Below are 15,199 nucleotides of genomic sequence, written 5' to 3'. Positions count from 1 at the left end.
GGAATACCTCTAACATTCAAGTCTGGCAGGGTCATCAGAAATCGAAAGAGCAAGGATACACTGGGCAGGGTAACTCATAGGCTGCAGTCAGATCTCACCAAGCTGGCAGTCAGAAAACAGGGCCATTGAGTTATAGGAGGGAGTGGGTGGCTTTGTACAAGTCAGGAGGAGCAGGGAGGGGGAACTTAATGACCTCAGTGGTCAAGCAGGCCAAGCTCTCTCCACTATGACTAATGATTTGATAAATGAAAAAATGTACTTTGGCTGACAAGTCACTACATCACTATTGTATGTTTTGCTTTAAACCACGAGAGCCAGAGAGGAGGTTCCTTAAGCTGTTTGCAAATGGAAACTAATGATTTATGTTCTCACACATGGACTTGCAAGCAGGGACCGCGTCACTGTTTTCCAAATTGTAAACAGCCCGCTCAAGTGGTCCAGCAGGCGTTTCCAGCATAGCATGTGTCTGCCTCCAGCCTCTCCCATGTACATTTCTGCTATGGTGATTTTGGATCATTTATATCATGGAAAGAGACAGAAAATAATTAAGTGTGACCTTTTATTATGGCTGTCTTCCTAAGATTCTACATCAGATTTGAAAGCAAAAACATGTTATTTCAATGAAGTGATTTAGTGAAAGATTAAAATGTATAAAAGGTATCTTTTATTATGCTAGAACACCATGACATAGACTTTACAATTGTGGGTGTTTAAAATGTTTACAATCAAGATGCATATTTTCATAAGATGAACACCCTGGAGACACACATCTCTAGGTATTTTATCATTTTTCTTTTCCCCAGTCATCCTCCAGGAAAAGTAGGTTTCAAATATCTCACTCATTCTTTAATCATACCACATGAGTCAGTTACATACATGAGTGGATCAGAGTCCAAATTATTTTGCCAGTATCTTGGCCCTGGATTAACAATTATGGCTTCTTAATGGCACTTTAAGTCTACTTATATTGCTTGAATGTCAAATGCAATTTCATCATCTGGATCAGTGATATACAGATATAGATTTCCTAACTCCAAATCTCTTTTCACAATATTGATATAATGAATTCATGAATGATTTAATTACCATCACAAATTTTACACATGGTAACTAAACAGAGATATAAATCTTTTGCTGGAAGTTGTCATGTAGGATGTGAAATGTTTAGACTTACTGGCTTTGTTTTGCTTTCTTTCAACAAGTAGAACTAGTATTTTGATCAATGACCAAAATTCAGAATATCACTGTAGTCTAAAGGAGAATTTCCTGTTGGGAAGTTTGCTCAAAAGAATTTATTACAAGATGTAACTACTACAAGGGATTTGGGGACAGATTTGCTTATTCATGCATTTTTAAAAAACATTCTTGTAGGACACTTTGCTAGTTCCCTGTGATTGAAGAGCTTAGATTGTAGTAGCCACTTGCTGGATTTTATTGAAATGATGTTTAAAGAACATATATCAGATTGTGAGGCATTAAAAATAGGGAGAAAATCCAGTTTTGGCAAACACTTGGGGGAAACGGCTTCTCTCAAATACTGCTATAGAAGTACAAATTAGTACAATCTCTCTGGAGGGCAATTTGACGATAGGTATGTGAACCTATAAAAATGTGCATTCCCCTCCATCCGCTAATTCTACTTCCAATAACTTAACTTGAGTTATGATTGGACAAATATTTAAGCAAAGATAAAACGATGTATAAAAGGATGCTATCTATATTCAGCATTTTCCAGTTTAAATTAGAAGCAACCCTCTTTAATTAGAGATTGGTCAAATATTAGTAAATTATGGTAATCCAAAAAAAAGGGAAACAATGTCACCATTAGATGGAAACCTGAATGAAATGATACTTAAAATGGTCTCAAATATTGTTGCTTGAAAAAGCAAGTTGGGACAAGTTTCTAATTCCATTCTGGTAACCATAGACATGGGGCTTTCCCAATGGCTCAGTGGGTAAAGAAACAGCCTGCAATGCAGGAGACACCAGACACGCTGGTTGGATCATGGGTCGGGAAGATCCCCTGGAAAAGGAAATGGCAACCTACTCCAATTTCCTTGCCTGAAAAATCCCATGGACAGAGGTGCCTGGTGGGCTACAGTCCAAAGGGTCACAAAGAGTCAGAGACAACTGAGCACAGTACAAACAAAAAACTATAGAAGTAACTTTATGTGCATGCATGTGTGCTCATTTACATATCCATAACATTCATGTGGATTTAAATGCATATACACATTGAATCAGCAAAGGAAACAGAATATAAATAGCAGTTATAGACTACCAGTAGCTTGATGACAATAAAGATCATTGCTGCTTTTTATTTTTGAATTTTCTGTTTAAATGTCTCAACTTGGATTATTGTATAAAAATAAAACATGAACATAGTGTAGACTAGTTCAGTTGCATGTGTGTCCTTAAAGCAGAAACTAAAGCTGCTGCCTGGACATAATTCATTGCCCAGACTAGCCTGGCTGCTAAAGACCTCTTGAGACCATTTAAATAGCTTACCTTGAGGAAGTTAGGTAGCTAACACAGTATCAGATGATTTATCTGAAGTTATTCTTATAGAGAATCTCTCAATAACATATTTCCTTCCTAGCTTTCTTTTACCCAGAACACTTTAACCACTTTTTTTTTTTTCCTGTCCTAGTGATCCATTTGTGCTTGTCTATTAGGAAACAGACATGGATCCTCCCTCAGCATCAATCAGGGCACAGCACTGCTTAATACACACAATATTTTAGTTCACAGTGACCTGTATTCTCTATTTTCTCTTTTTATAAAACCTCTTCCATCCTCACAGTTACCGCCTATGACCGAGAAGGAGGAAGAATATTTAGACTTCCAAAATGCAGCAAGAATTTGGATATGTTCCCCAGACAGCTTATTCATATTTTTTTTCTTCCTGGTTTCTGGCTGAGACATGTGATGCTGGAACATTATAAATCCACATCTCAGTCTTTTAAAGTTGAGGAAACACCTCAGTAAAGAAGCAAAAGCTCCTGATTTGGATGACTTTTGAAACTCATCCAGCTATGAAGCCGTCTGGGTGTTAAAGGGACTGGTATGTGGGTATCTGCTTTTTCATATTACTGAAAACATTTTAGAAAAGCAGAAATGTTTTGATGTCAAAGTACTTTTTGTTTGTTAAGTTCTCACAGTTAGATATAAAAGCTATCTGATTTATCATAGCCCCAAATTGACAATTATGGAAGGAAGTGGCTAGTGGGACCCCAATCATATAAGGGGTCACAACAAACCACTTTAATAACTTTGTGAAGAAAGTTTTTTTCTCTTAAAAAATTGAGATATAATTTACTCACTACAAAATCCATCCTTTAAAGTGTATAACTTAAAAAAAGAGCTGTTTTTCAGTCTATTCTCAAAGTAGTGAAACTATCATCACTACCTAATCAGAACCCTTCATCACCCCATGAAGAAGCATCATCCCCATTATCAGTCACTCTGCATCCTGCCTTCCTCCTGGTTCCAGGGACCACTCATCTACATTCGGTCTCCATGGATTTAGCTATTTTATAGTGAAGAAATTCTTAACATGTTCATTTTAGAGATGATGAAACTGAAGTCCAGAGACTAATAAGCTCTCTGGGGTTATCCTATTCGTATGCTGTATAGTCAGAATGTGACCGCGAGTCTTCTCGCTCTTGATGTAAAAGGAGGATGTGTAAAATGTTTGTTGAAATTTTGTTGTTGTTTTTATTATTGTTTAGTCCTTAAGTCATGTCTGACTCTTTTTGAGATCCCATGGACTGTAGCCCACCAGGCTTCTCTGTCCATGAGATTTCCCAGGCAAGAATACTGAATGGGTCGCCATTTTCTTCTCCAGGGGATCTTCCCGACCCAGGGATCAAAACCATGTCTCCTGCATTGGCAGGCGAACTCTTTACCATTGAGCCACCCAAGAAGCACTTGTTGAAATTAGAACCATTAATAAGTCTCTTCTTTGACCAAGGACTGCACTAATTAGCATATGTGTAAAGCAGATGGGACAGCAAAAGATAGCCTTTATTACTGACAAAGATGATGTGGGAGCAAGTGCTAATATTTTTGGGAAACTGGACGCATCAATACTGAGTCCAGAAATATGGCAGACATCTTCTTCCAAGTACAGAATATTCTGGAAGACCACTCTTCCGGAGAGCAAACAGGGAACAAACAATAACCCCTATTCTTTGTAGACAGGCTACTGCCAAGGAAGAGAAAAAGAGTGAGATAAGTTGAGTGCTGCTGCTGCTGCTAAATTGCTTCAGTCGTGTCTGACTCTGTGTGACCCCACAGACGGCAGCCCAGCAGGCTCCCCTGTCCCTGGGATTCTCCAGGCAAGAACACTGGAGTGGGTTGCCATTTCCTTCTCCAATGCATGAAAGTGAAAAGTGAAAGTGAAGTCGCTCAGTCATGTCCGACTCTTAGCGACCCCATGGACCGCAGCCTACCAGGCTCCTCCGTCCATGGGATTTTCCAGGCAAGAGTACTGAAGTGGGGTGTCATTGCCTTCTCCGAAGTTGAGTATGCCTACTTTATTTTTCTTAAGCTTACCAGGAAGGAAGTCTCTCCTTTTCTCCCATGGAGCAGTAGATAAGAGGGTAGGAGAAAGACCAAGAATGTTACACTAGTGAAGCGTTCTCCACATAGAAGGAAACAAGTGTGGAAGAATCGTTCCCACACAATAGTTTGAGATTGTGCAGTCTCATAACTTCAAAAGCATCAAAAGCATCATTCCCATGCAATAGTTTGAGATTGTCCAGTCTCATAACTTCAAAAACCAAACAGCATGTGTTCTTTTTAGCTCTCATAAATTTTATAGATTCCTGGGAAAAGATAAATAAGATATGACAAACCAGGAGAGCTGGCTCTTCTCCAACGTTCCTCCTCCCATCCATGTCATCACTTGCTGTCACTTTCTGCCCCAGATTAGGTATATACAATTCCAATTTAGAAGAAGAAAACTTTATTTGAAAAAGGAAGGAGAACTTTAGAAGAGATTTCGGGTAGGAAAGGCAGTTGAGGAGCACCTGACTGATATCCCCTCAAACTGTAAGAATCCACAGGGTAGAAGAGGAGCAGATTCTTCTCCACAGATGGAGTCTGATGAGAGGGAGCCTCGCAGGTGTGTCCCAGGACTCTGGAACATGAACGAGGGCCAGCGGAAAAAGGTAGCCTAGTGGAAGAAGGTCTACCCCAAAACACCTTCAGAACCTACAACCCACAAGTGCGACAGAGCAGATTCAGAAGTGCTGGTTTGCCAAAGAGATTAGTATAAGTTCATTGACGGAAAGGCTAGGGTCACGGGTCCTAGAAGTCACATGGCCAGGAGAAGCAAGTTCTCCCGAAGCTGGTGTGGAGAGTACTGCTGGCTGGTTTCATAATGGAAAAGCCTGAGGAGAATGAGCAAGGTTCAAATCTCTCAACACAGCCCAGCCATGACAGGAAGCAGACAAGAGTGGAGATTGAATCCAGTGGTCAGTATACCAGTGTGTCACCAGTCATGAAGTGGTGACCCCCTGCTTGCCTGAGAGGCTTCCTTCTTCCATCTTCTGTCCCATTCTTGAGAATTTAACTTTGGGTCAGACAAAGAAAAGGAATGTCTAAGATAGAGAACTTTGAATGGGACTGAAGCTGAGATTAGCAATCCCGAATTTACACAGAAACGTCTTGGGTTGAACTAAGAATTTCCCCTCAGAAGGACTTTATTAGTTATTCTGTTAAGGGTGAGAAATAGGGGCTCATGAACTAAGTTTTGAAAAAATTCTTTTTGCATACGTGGGTTTTGCGATTTATTTTAATTGTGAATCAGTATTGTTGTTTAGTTGCTAAGTTGTGTCCAACTCTTGTCAACCCCATGGACTGCAGCATGCCAGGCTTCCCTGTCCTTCACTATCTCCCAGAGGTTGTTCAGACTCAGGTCCATTGAGTCACTGATGCCATTCAACCATTTCATCCTCTGTAACCCCCTTCTCCTCTTGCCCTCAATCTTTCCCAGCATCAGAATCTTTTAGAATGAGTCAGCTCTTCACATCAGGTAGCCAAAGTACTAGATCTTTAGTTTCGGCATCAGTCTTTCCAATGAATATACAGGGTTGATTTCCTTTAGGATTGACTGGTTTGATCTCTTGGCTGTCCAAAGGATTCTCAAGAGTCTTTTCCAACACTACGGTTCGAAAGCATCAATTCTTCGGCGCTCAGTGTAACCTTATCCATAATGTCACTGTGCTATTGTGTCATACTTTTCTTCTAACCACTTTCCACTTCTACTAGGTCTTGGGGGCAAATTGAATAGAAACATTTTAATCTAGCAAATGCACTGTAATTAACCAAAGATCAAATTTCTACAGACCTGATTCTAAAGTGTTCCAAAGAAGATCATTCTAAGTGCTTTCACAGTAGGATAATCATTCTCAGTGATTCTTTGGATTTCAACCAAGACCCTCAAATGAGATAAATCCAAAATTACAGCTCTTGACAGCAGTAGCTGAGAAGTGGATGTTTAGAGGGTGTAATCTCCATGACAACCTTGTTCTCAGAGAGAGTGCTTTTTAGATTACGTCAATGATACAAATTTCCTTGAGAAATGATGTAATGGATTTTAATACTCATTTTCTATTTCTTTGAGTAGATGATGATGTAAAAGGTTGAACCAAAAAATAACAACCATTCTTACACATGCCAGTCCTCTGCTACATTGGTAAATTACAGCTGTGGTCTCCACCAGGTAATTAAAAGGTGTTGATGAATAATGATCAGCATTTGGAGTTATCTAGATTTTCCACAATACATGATCCATAAATCTTAGAATCAGAGTGCTAAAAGAGACTTAAAAGTTTTATAGTTCTTTCTCCTGACCCAAGTCTACAGATAATGAATACAAGCTTCAGAAAAGCACTGCTATTTGATTAAGTGGACTATATTTGCTTGTGGCAGAACCTAGGTCTGAGGAAAGTGGTTCTTGAGCCTCTTATAAACTCACAAGTAATATATTCCTCTTTTGTTTCAATTTCACAGAAAACATAATCTATGAAGATACGTTGTTCATGCCTACAAAGTTGCTTCAGTTGTATCTACAAAGTTGTGTCTGAGCCTTTGCAACCCTATGGACTGTAGTCTTCCAGGCTCCTCTGTCCATGGGATTCTGCAGGCAAGAATACTGGAGTGGGTTACCGTGCCCTCCTCCAGGGGATCTTCTTGACCCAGGGATGGAACTCATGTCTCTTGGGTCTCCTGCATTGGCAGGCAGGTTCTTTACTGCTAGTGCCACCTGAGAAGGCCTTGAAGAAATGTTATTAATCCAGAATCAGGCAGAACACCATAGAGTTTCAGAGCCTGGCTTCTGAGATTCAACTGCTTGGTTTCAAAATTCAGTGCTTTCACTCATTAGCAGGTGAATGGATAAGTAGCTTAACCTCTGTAACCAAGCTTCCTCATTTATATGATACTGAAAAAAATTAACAGGGTCTACCTCATAGAGCTTTTGTTAGGGTTAAATGATTTAATCCATATAAAGGATTTAGAACACAGGGCTACATAATAAAACTTGATAATGTTATTTCTTCATGTGTAAATACATGGGCATGCACTCAAGGAAGAATCATACAGTGATGTGAGCCCAGAGGAAAGCTGTGTATGGGAGTTCAACATTTTTGTATTTATGTTTGCAATCTGCTTCTTGTTGTTCAGTGGCTAGGTCATGCCCAACTCTTGGCAACCCCATGTGACCCGTGTCAGCATGCCAGGCTCCTCTGACCTCCACTATCTCCTGGAGTTTGCTCGAACTCATGTGCATTGAGTCTGTAATGTCATCCAACCATCTCATCGTTTGTTGGATCTGATTGTACATAAATATAATATCACTGGAATTGAGCAGGGATGTAATATTGGTAAGGTAGAGTAAGAAGTCCAGAGTGATTCAGCCCCTGGGCTTTGGATATCTCCCCTTGTTCTCTGGGCTAATTTTTCTTCCTTTCCTATGATGTCTAAGAAATTGGATTGGCCAAAATGTTCGTTCAGGTGTTTCTGTAATATTTTATGGAAATATCCAAGTGAAACTTTTGACTAACTCAATACTTAGGAAAAGTTTTAAAGGAAAAGAGAAAATTAAAAGCAGCTGATGGAACTCTTCTGACTCCATTACTGCATTCTCTGAAATGTAGAAAGAGTGACCTAAATTCAAACACAGAACAACTCGTGAATGTCTTGGAATTCCAGACACACGCCCTTTTTCCCCTGGTTAGCCCTGTTTCCCTACCCTGAGTCTCTCCGCCGGGGAATTCCTATTTGCAAATCTCAGTGTATCTTCATTCTGATGAATCCTGGGAACTCAGACACATCACACGCAGCATCTGGGAAAATGGGAAATCCTTCTGTTTGCCTCCCCGGAGTTATCTGGGGATGAGAAACATCTGTTATCATCCTTTCAGTATCAGGGTATTTGATGAGTTTATTTTTCCTACTCCGCTTTGAATATGCTCAGCAAAATATTTTCTGTAAGGAAGTCATTGAAAATAACGTATGATAAACTAATGAACTTAAGGTGTTATCAATCATAAATATATTATAAAAGATCCCAGATATAATCATCTCCAATGATTAAAAATAATTATAGTTAAGATATTCAAAAGATAGTGTTTTTGGCTCTTTGCACAACAGTGCCCAAGAAGCAAGCTATCTGTGTTAGCGGTTTACACACAACTGGAAGAAATAAAAAATGCACTGAAACAGGTGCAAGGGTGTTAGAGTCGCTGAAGCACTGAAACTGTCTTAAGTCCCATAAAAGAGCAGCATTTGGCAGGTCTCTACATAAATGAGGCTGGGTTTGCCAGAAAAGTAAAATAACACTACTGGTAAGTGAACGAAAAGCATATCCTATCAGAATTTCCCTGCATTCCATCCAAAACTTCTATGAAGCCTTAGTAATGGGCTGATTCATCACATATAAATTCCATTCCAAAAAACAAAAAGGAATCTAAACTTTCCCACTATTGCTCTGTAGAAAAGCAAAGAGTAATATTGAAAATATGTTTGCTAATTTATTACTCCTAAAGAAATGTGTCATTTTGCTTAACAATTATGTTTCTCTTCACCTCCACCTAAAGTCTTATAATAAAGAGAGTATATGAAGTGATTGAAACCTATAAAATATTTTTTCTTTTAAATTAAATGGCTTTGGTTATGGTATATAGATTAATATAGATAAGCTTGTTCATGTGTATGTGTGTGTGTGTGTGTGTGTGTGTATGCTCAGTTGCTTAGTCATGTCCAACTCTTTTCGACCCCATGGTCTGTAGCCCACCAGGCTCATTTGTCCATGGGATTCCCAAGCAAGAATACTGGAGTGGGTTGCCATGTCCTCCTCCAAGGGATCTTCCCAACCCGTAGGGTCACAGGGTTACCAATAATTATTCATCTGAAATTCAATTTCCAAAGAAATCCACCTTACTCATTTAACTGCTAAGTGACTTACACTAAGTGTATGACTAAAAATCAGATGTATGACTTTAATCAGAGTTTAAACTACATGGAATTCATAGATCATAAGATCTAGAAATATTTTGTCCTTCTGAGTGTGGGGAGACAACAGGATGGGAAATAGGTCTCTGGACGAAGTACTGGAAACATTTTTTTTTAACTATTAAAGATCTGTTTACAGTCCACAGTGTCCGTTTTGGATTGCATGTTAGCTAAATAAAATGACAACCGTCCACTGTTTATAAATGAGAGATTCCTGTGGTTGTGGATCTTCCACTCTGGGGAGTAAACTTAAGTCACAGAGACACTTCCTACCTCCAAGTCCCCACTCAACTTTCTTACCCATAAGCCTTTATAATGACTCCACTCCAGTACAGGAATGGTCTAGAAGTATTGCTTAAGAGTGTGAACTGATGTGTGCAGGGAGCTATTTGCTTAGCTGGGGACTGGAAATTAAAGAGTGTTAGCAAAACTTATGAAGCATAGATTGGACTGAGCTGGTGCCTAGAGAAAAACAAGCCATAATGCTATGTGCCATCCCATTTTCAGGGTAAAGTGTCCAGAATATAGAAAAGATAAGGGAGAGGTTCTACCTTAGGACCAACGATGTAAGTTTCTATTTTATTTTTTATCTCTTGGCTGTAATGGGTCTTTGTTGCTGCGTGCGGGCTTTCTCCAGTTGTGGCATGTCGGAGCTACTCTTTGTTCTGGTGCCCAGGATTCTCATTTCAGTGGCTTCTCTTGTTGTGAAGCACAGACTCTAGAGTGAGGACTAAGTAGCTGTGGCACATGGGCTTAGCTGCTCTGGCATGTGGGATCTTCCCAGACCAGGAATTGAACTCATGTCCCCTCTATTGACAGGTGAATTCTTAACCATGGACCACCAGGAAGCCCTAAGCTTCTGACTACTGATTGATGTAAAACAGTTCCCTCAGTTGAGTGGATCAGTAAGGCAACCAACCAGGGAGGAAATTCACAGATCATTTCCAAGACAACTGTTGGCATCCCCCTGACATCTATTCATCTGCCCAAGGAAGTGATCATAAAGTTGATCAAATAGTGTGAGCCCCTCAAGAAAAGGAAGAGAGGGATGTGGGGATTGAAGGAAGGCAGTGATTCCATCTTTGCTCAGTACAAAGACAAAGGATCTGGGAGATGTTTTGGTCCTCTCTCTGACCTCTTCATTTCTCCACTATTGTTCCTTAGATAAATGGAATTGGGAAAAGGAGTGAAAATAGATACATTACAGTATATGTCATGCATATCTACCTTTGTTCTCTGTGTTGGCTGGGGTCAAAATCAACTGCTATAAGCAAAGATTTTCTGCATGCATCATTTTACACAAACAATTCAGGTTTTGACTTTCAAACCCAAAATACAGTTTTATTGCCATCAGTCAAGCATTGTGAAGATGGATGTCTGCAAAACAGTTTCTAGGAGGGAGTAGAATCTTCTGAAATATTAGTAAAGTCATCATTAAAAATATTCTGTGGTCTAATCAGTTTGGAAATCACAGGCTAAACAGGTTACTTAGATTTATTTTCTGTAGTAATTCTCAGCCTTTAATGTATTATTTAGTTATTCTAATTCTAGACAGTACTATCAGACAGAGAAAGGGATAGAAGAGAAAAATTATATGTAAATTGCTTTAGAGAGGCAATCAACCTTATATGCTACAACATAATCGCATGCTTTATGGCCTTCCCTGTGTCCAGGGAAAAGGGATAAATGATACTGCATTTAAGCATCGGTTACCTACGTTTTTAAGTATTTTTAAGATTTTTTTATGTGGACCATTGTTAAAGTCTTTATTGAATTAGTTACAATATTGCAATAAAAAACTAATACCTTTGATTTTTTTGGCCACGAGGCAGGTGGGACCTTAGCTTCCAGGGGTTGAACTGGCACACCCCTGCCCTGGAAGGTGAAATCTTAATTGCTGGAAGACCAGGCCCCTAAGCAATCAGTTATCTTTTAAACAATGTCCACTAGTCCCACAGGTACATAGTTTGGGAAATGGGGATATAGAGCACATCTCTTGTGTAAAATCTTGTGGATCATTGTTGTGCAAGTTTGTGCAAATTATTTAATTTCCCAGAGCCTGGATTTTCTCATTCACAAAAGTGAGCTAATACATAGCTCTTCAAAGTGAAATTTAGTTGCTCAGTCATGTCTGACTCTTTGCAAACCCATTGACTGTAGCCCACCAGGCTCCTCTGTCCATGGAATTCTTCAGTGAAGAATGCTGGAGTAGGTTCCCATTTGCTCCTTCAGAAGATCTTCCCAACCTAGGGACTGAACCCAGGTCTCCTGCATTGCAGGCAGATTGTTTACCATCTGAGCCACCCAGGAAATCTGTCCAGCACAGATGGTTTCCTGAGAGAACAGTTAGTGTCCAACAGCTATTGCCCTTAAAATATCTTCTGTCATTTATTCCATTTATCCACTCAACTAGGCAGCCAACACGTTTCTTTTGTGGTGTCTACTATGAATCAGGCACTAAGGATATAGACAGGATTTCATTCCCTGAATGAACTTACTGTCCAACAGTAAAAACAGACAATTTAAATAAGCATTAGTGGTCACATGTGACAATAGATTTAATCGAGCATATTCAAGGTGCTAATTGTCAGCCTTGGGATCTAAGGAAGGTGGTAGAGACCTAGTACAACTACTCTTCTGCTGATCCACAGTGAAGGAGCCAGCATAAAAATCACACCCACAGAGAAATAAGAAGTGAGAGATTGGAGAGCAGAAAACAATGAAAAGGAGCCGTGCCTTCAAACTGGGTTACTCACTTGGCCTCTATAGGAACTCAAAAAGGTGGTAAAGCTGAATAAGCCACATTTCTCAAGGACAAAGAGCCAGTTCCCAGTGGAGCCAAGTCTATTGCCCAAGGTTTCTGAATTCTAGCCCAGACTCTTCACCATTGTTCAGTGTTAAGTGGCTACAGCAGGGATAAACAGAGGAATTCCTTTAAATCTCCAACTAAGGATAACCCTATCACTAGTTTCTTCATAAAGAATACTTCCTCAGAATTCTGTCCTTTATTTTCTCATTTCTCATGCAACTGCAAAGTTTCATTTTCTTTTTACCTATGTCATAACACCAGTACAGTTCAGTTCAGTCACTCAGTTATGTCTGATTATTTGCAACCCCATGAATCACAGCACACCAAGCCTCCCTGTCCATCACCAACTCCTGGAATCTACCCAAACCCATGTCCATAGAGTCGGTGATGCCATCCAGCCATCTCATCCTCTGTCATCCCCTTCTCCTCCTGCCCCCAATCCTTCCCAGCATTAGGGTCTTTTCCAGTGAGTCAACTCTTCGCATGAGGTGGCCAAAGTATTGGAGTTTCAGCTTCAACATCAGCCCTTCCAATAAACACCCAGGACTGATCTCCTTTAGGATTGACTGGTTGGATTTCCTTGCAGTCCAAGGGACTCTCAAGAGGCTTCTCCAACACCACAGTTCAAAAGCATCAATTTTTCAGTGCTCAGCTTTCTTCACCATCCAAATCTCACATCCATACATGACCACTGGAAAAACCATAGCCTTGACTAGACGGACCTTTGTTGGAAAAGTAATGTCTCTGCTTTTAAATATGCTATCTAGGTTGGTCATAACTTTCCTTTCAAGGAGTAAGCGTCTTTTAATTTGATGGCTGCAATCACCATCTGCACTGATTTTGGAGCCCAAAAAAATAAAGTCTGACCCTGTTTTCACTGTTTCCCCATCTATTTCCCATGAGGTGATGGGACCAGATGCCGTGATCTTAGTTTTCTGAATGTTGAGCTTTAAGCCAACTTTTTCACTTTCCTCCTTCACTTTCATCAAGAGGCTTTTTAGTTCCTCTTCACTTTCTGCCATAAGGGTGGTGTCGTCTGCATATCTGAGGTGATTGATATTTCTCCCAGCAATCTTGATTCCAGTTTGTGCTTCTTCCAGCCTAGCGTTTCTCATGATGTACTCTGGATAGAAGTTAAATAAGCAGGGTGACAAAATAAAGCCTTGACGTACTACTTTTCCTATTTGGAACCAGTGTGTTGTTCCATGTCCAGTTCTAACTGTTACTTCCTGACCTGCATACAGGTTTCTCAAGAGACAGGTCAGATGGTCTGGTATGCCCATCTCTTTCAGAATTTTCCACAGTTTATTGTGATCCACACAGTCAAAGTTGAACGGGTCTGTGAAGACCTACGAGACCTTTTAGAACTAACTTACCAAAAAAGATATCCTTTTCATTATAGGGGACTGGAATGCAAAAGTAGGAAGTTAAGAAACACCTGGAGTAATAGGTAAATTTGTCCTTGGAGTACAGAATGAAGAAGGGCAAAGGCTAATAGAGTTTTGCCAAGAGAACACAATGGTCATAGCAATCACCCTCTTCCAACAACTCAAGAGAAGACTCTACACATGGACATCACCAGATGGTCAACACCGAAATCAGATTGATTATATTCTTTGCAGCCAAAGATGGAGAAGCTCTATACAGTCAGCAAAAACAAGACTGGGAGCTGACTGTGGCTCAGATCATGAACTCCTTATTGCCAAATTCGAACTTAAATTGAAGAAAGTAGGGAAAACCACTAGACCATTCAGGTATGACTTAAATCAAATCCCGTATGATTATACAGTGTAAGTGAGAAATAGATTTAAAGGACTAGATCTGATAGAGTGCCTGATGAACTATGGACAGAGGTTCGTGACATTGTACAGGAGACAGGGATCAAGACCATCCCCATGGAAAAGAAATGCAAAAAAGAAAAATGGCTGTCTGAGGAGGCCTTACGAATCACTGTGAAGAGAAGCAAAAAGCAAAGGAGAAAAGGATAGATATTCCCATCTGAATGCAGAGTTCCAAAGAATAGCAAGGAGAGATTAAAAAAAAAAAAAAAAAAAAAAGCCTTCCTCAGTGATCAATGCAAAGAAATAGAGGAAAACAACAGAATGGGAAAGACTAGAGATCTCTTCAAGAAAATTAGAGATACCAAGGGAACATTTCATGCAAAGATGGGCTTGTTAAAGAACAGAAATGGTATGGACCTAACAGAAGCAGAAGTTATTAAGAACAGGCAGCAAGAATACACAGAAGAACTGTACAAAAAAGATCTTCATGAACCAGATAATCACTATGGTGTGATCACTCACCTAGAGCCAGACATCCTGGAATGTGAAGTCAAGTGGGGCTTAGAAAGCATCACTACAAACAAAGCTAGTGGATGTGATGGATTTCTAGTTGAGCTATTTCAAATCCTGAAAGATGATGCTGTGAAAATGCTGCACTCAATATGCCAGCAAATTTGGAAAACTCAGCAGTGGCCACAGGACTGGAAAAGGCCAGTTTTCATTCCAATCCCAAAGAAAATCAATGCAAAGCATGCTTAAACTACCACACAATTGCACTCATCTCACACGCTAATAAAGTAATGCTAAAAATTCTCCAAGTCAGGCTTTAGCAATATGTGAACCGTGAACTTCCAGATGTTCAAGCTCGTTATAGAGAAGGCAGAGGAACCAGAGATCAAATTGCCAACATCTGTTGGATCATAGAAAAAGCAAGAGAGTTCCAGAAAAACATCTATTTCTGCTTTATTGACTATGCCAAAGCCTTTGACTGTGTGGATCACAATAAATGTCATACCATATCTGATTATAATTCCACTAGGCCAAGAACTATGTTATATTCTTCTATATATTTTCAGTACCTAGCTTG

The sequence above is a fragment of the Dama dama genome, chromosome 21, assembly GCF_033118175.1.
Source record: "Dama dama isolate Ldn47 chromosome 21, ASM3311817v1, whole genome shotgun sequence".
NCBI lineage: Eukaryota > Metazoa > Chordata > Mammalia > Artiodactyla > Cervidae > Dama > Dama dama.
The sequence above is the reverse complement of the archived record's forward strand: the minus strand, read 5'-3'. Positions refer to the sequence as shown.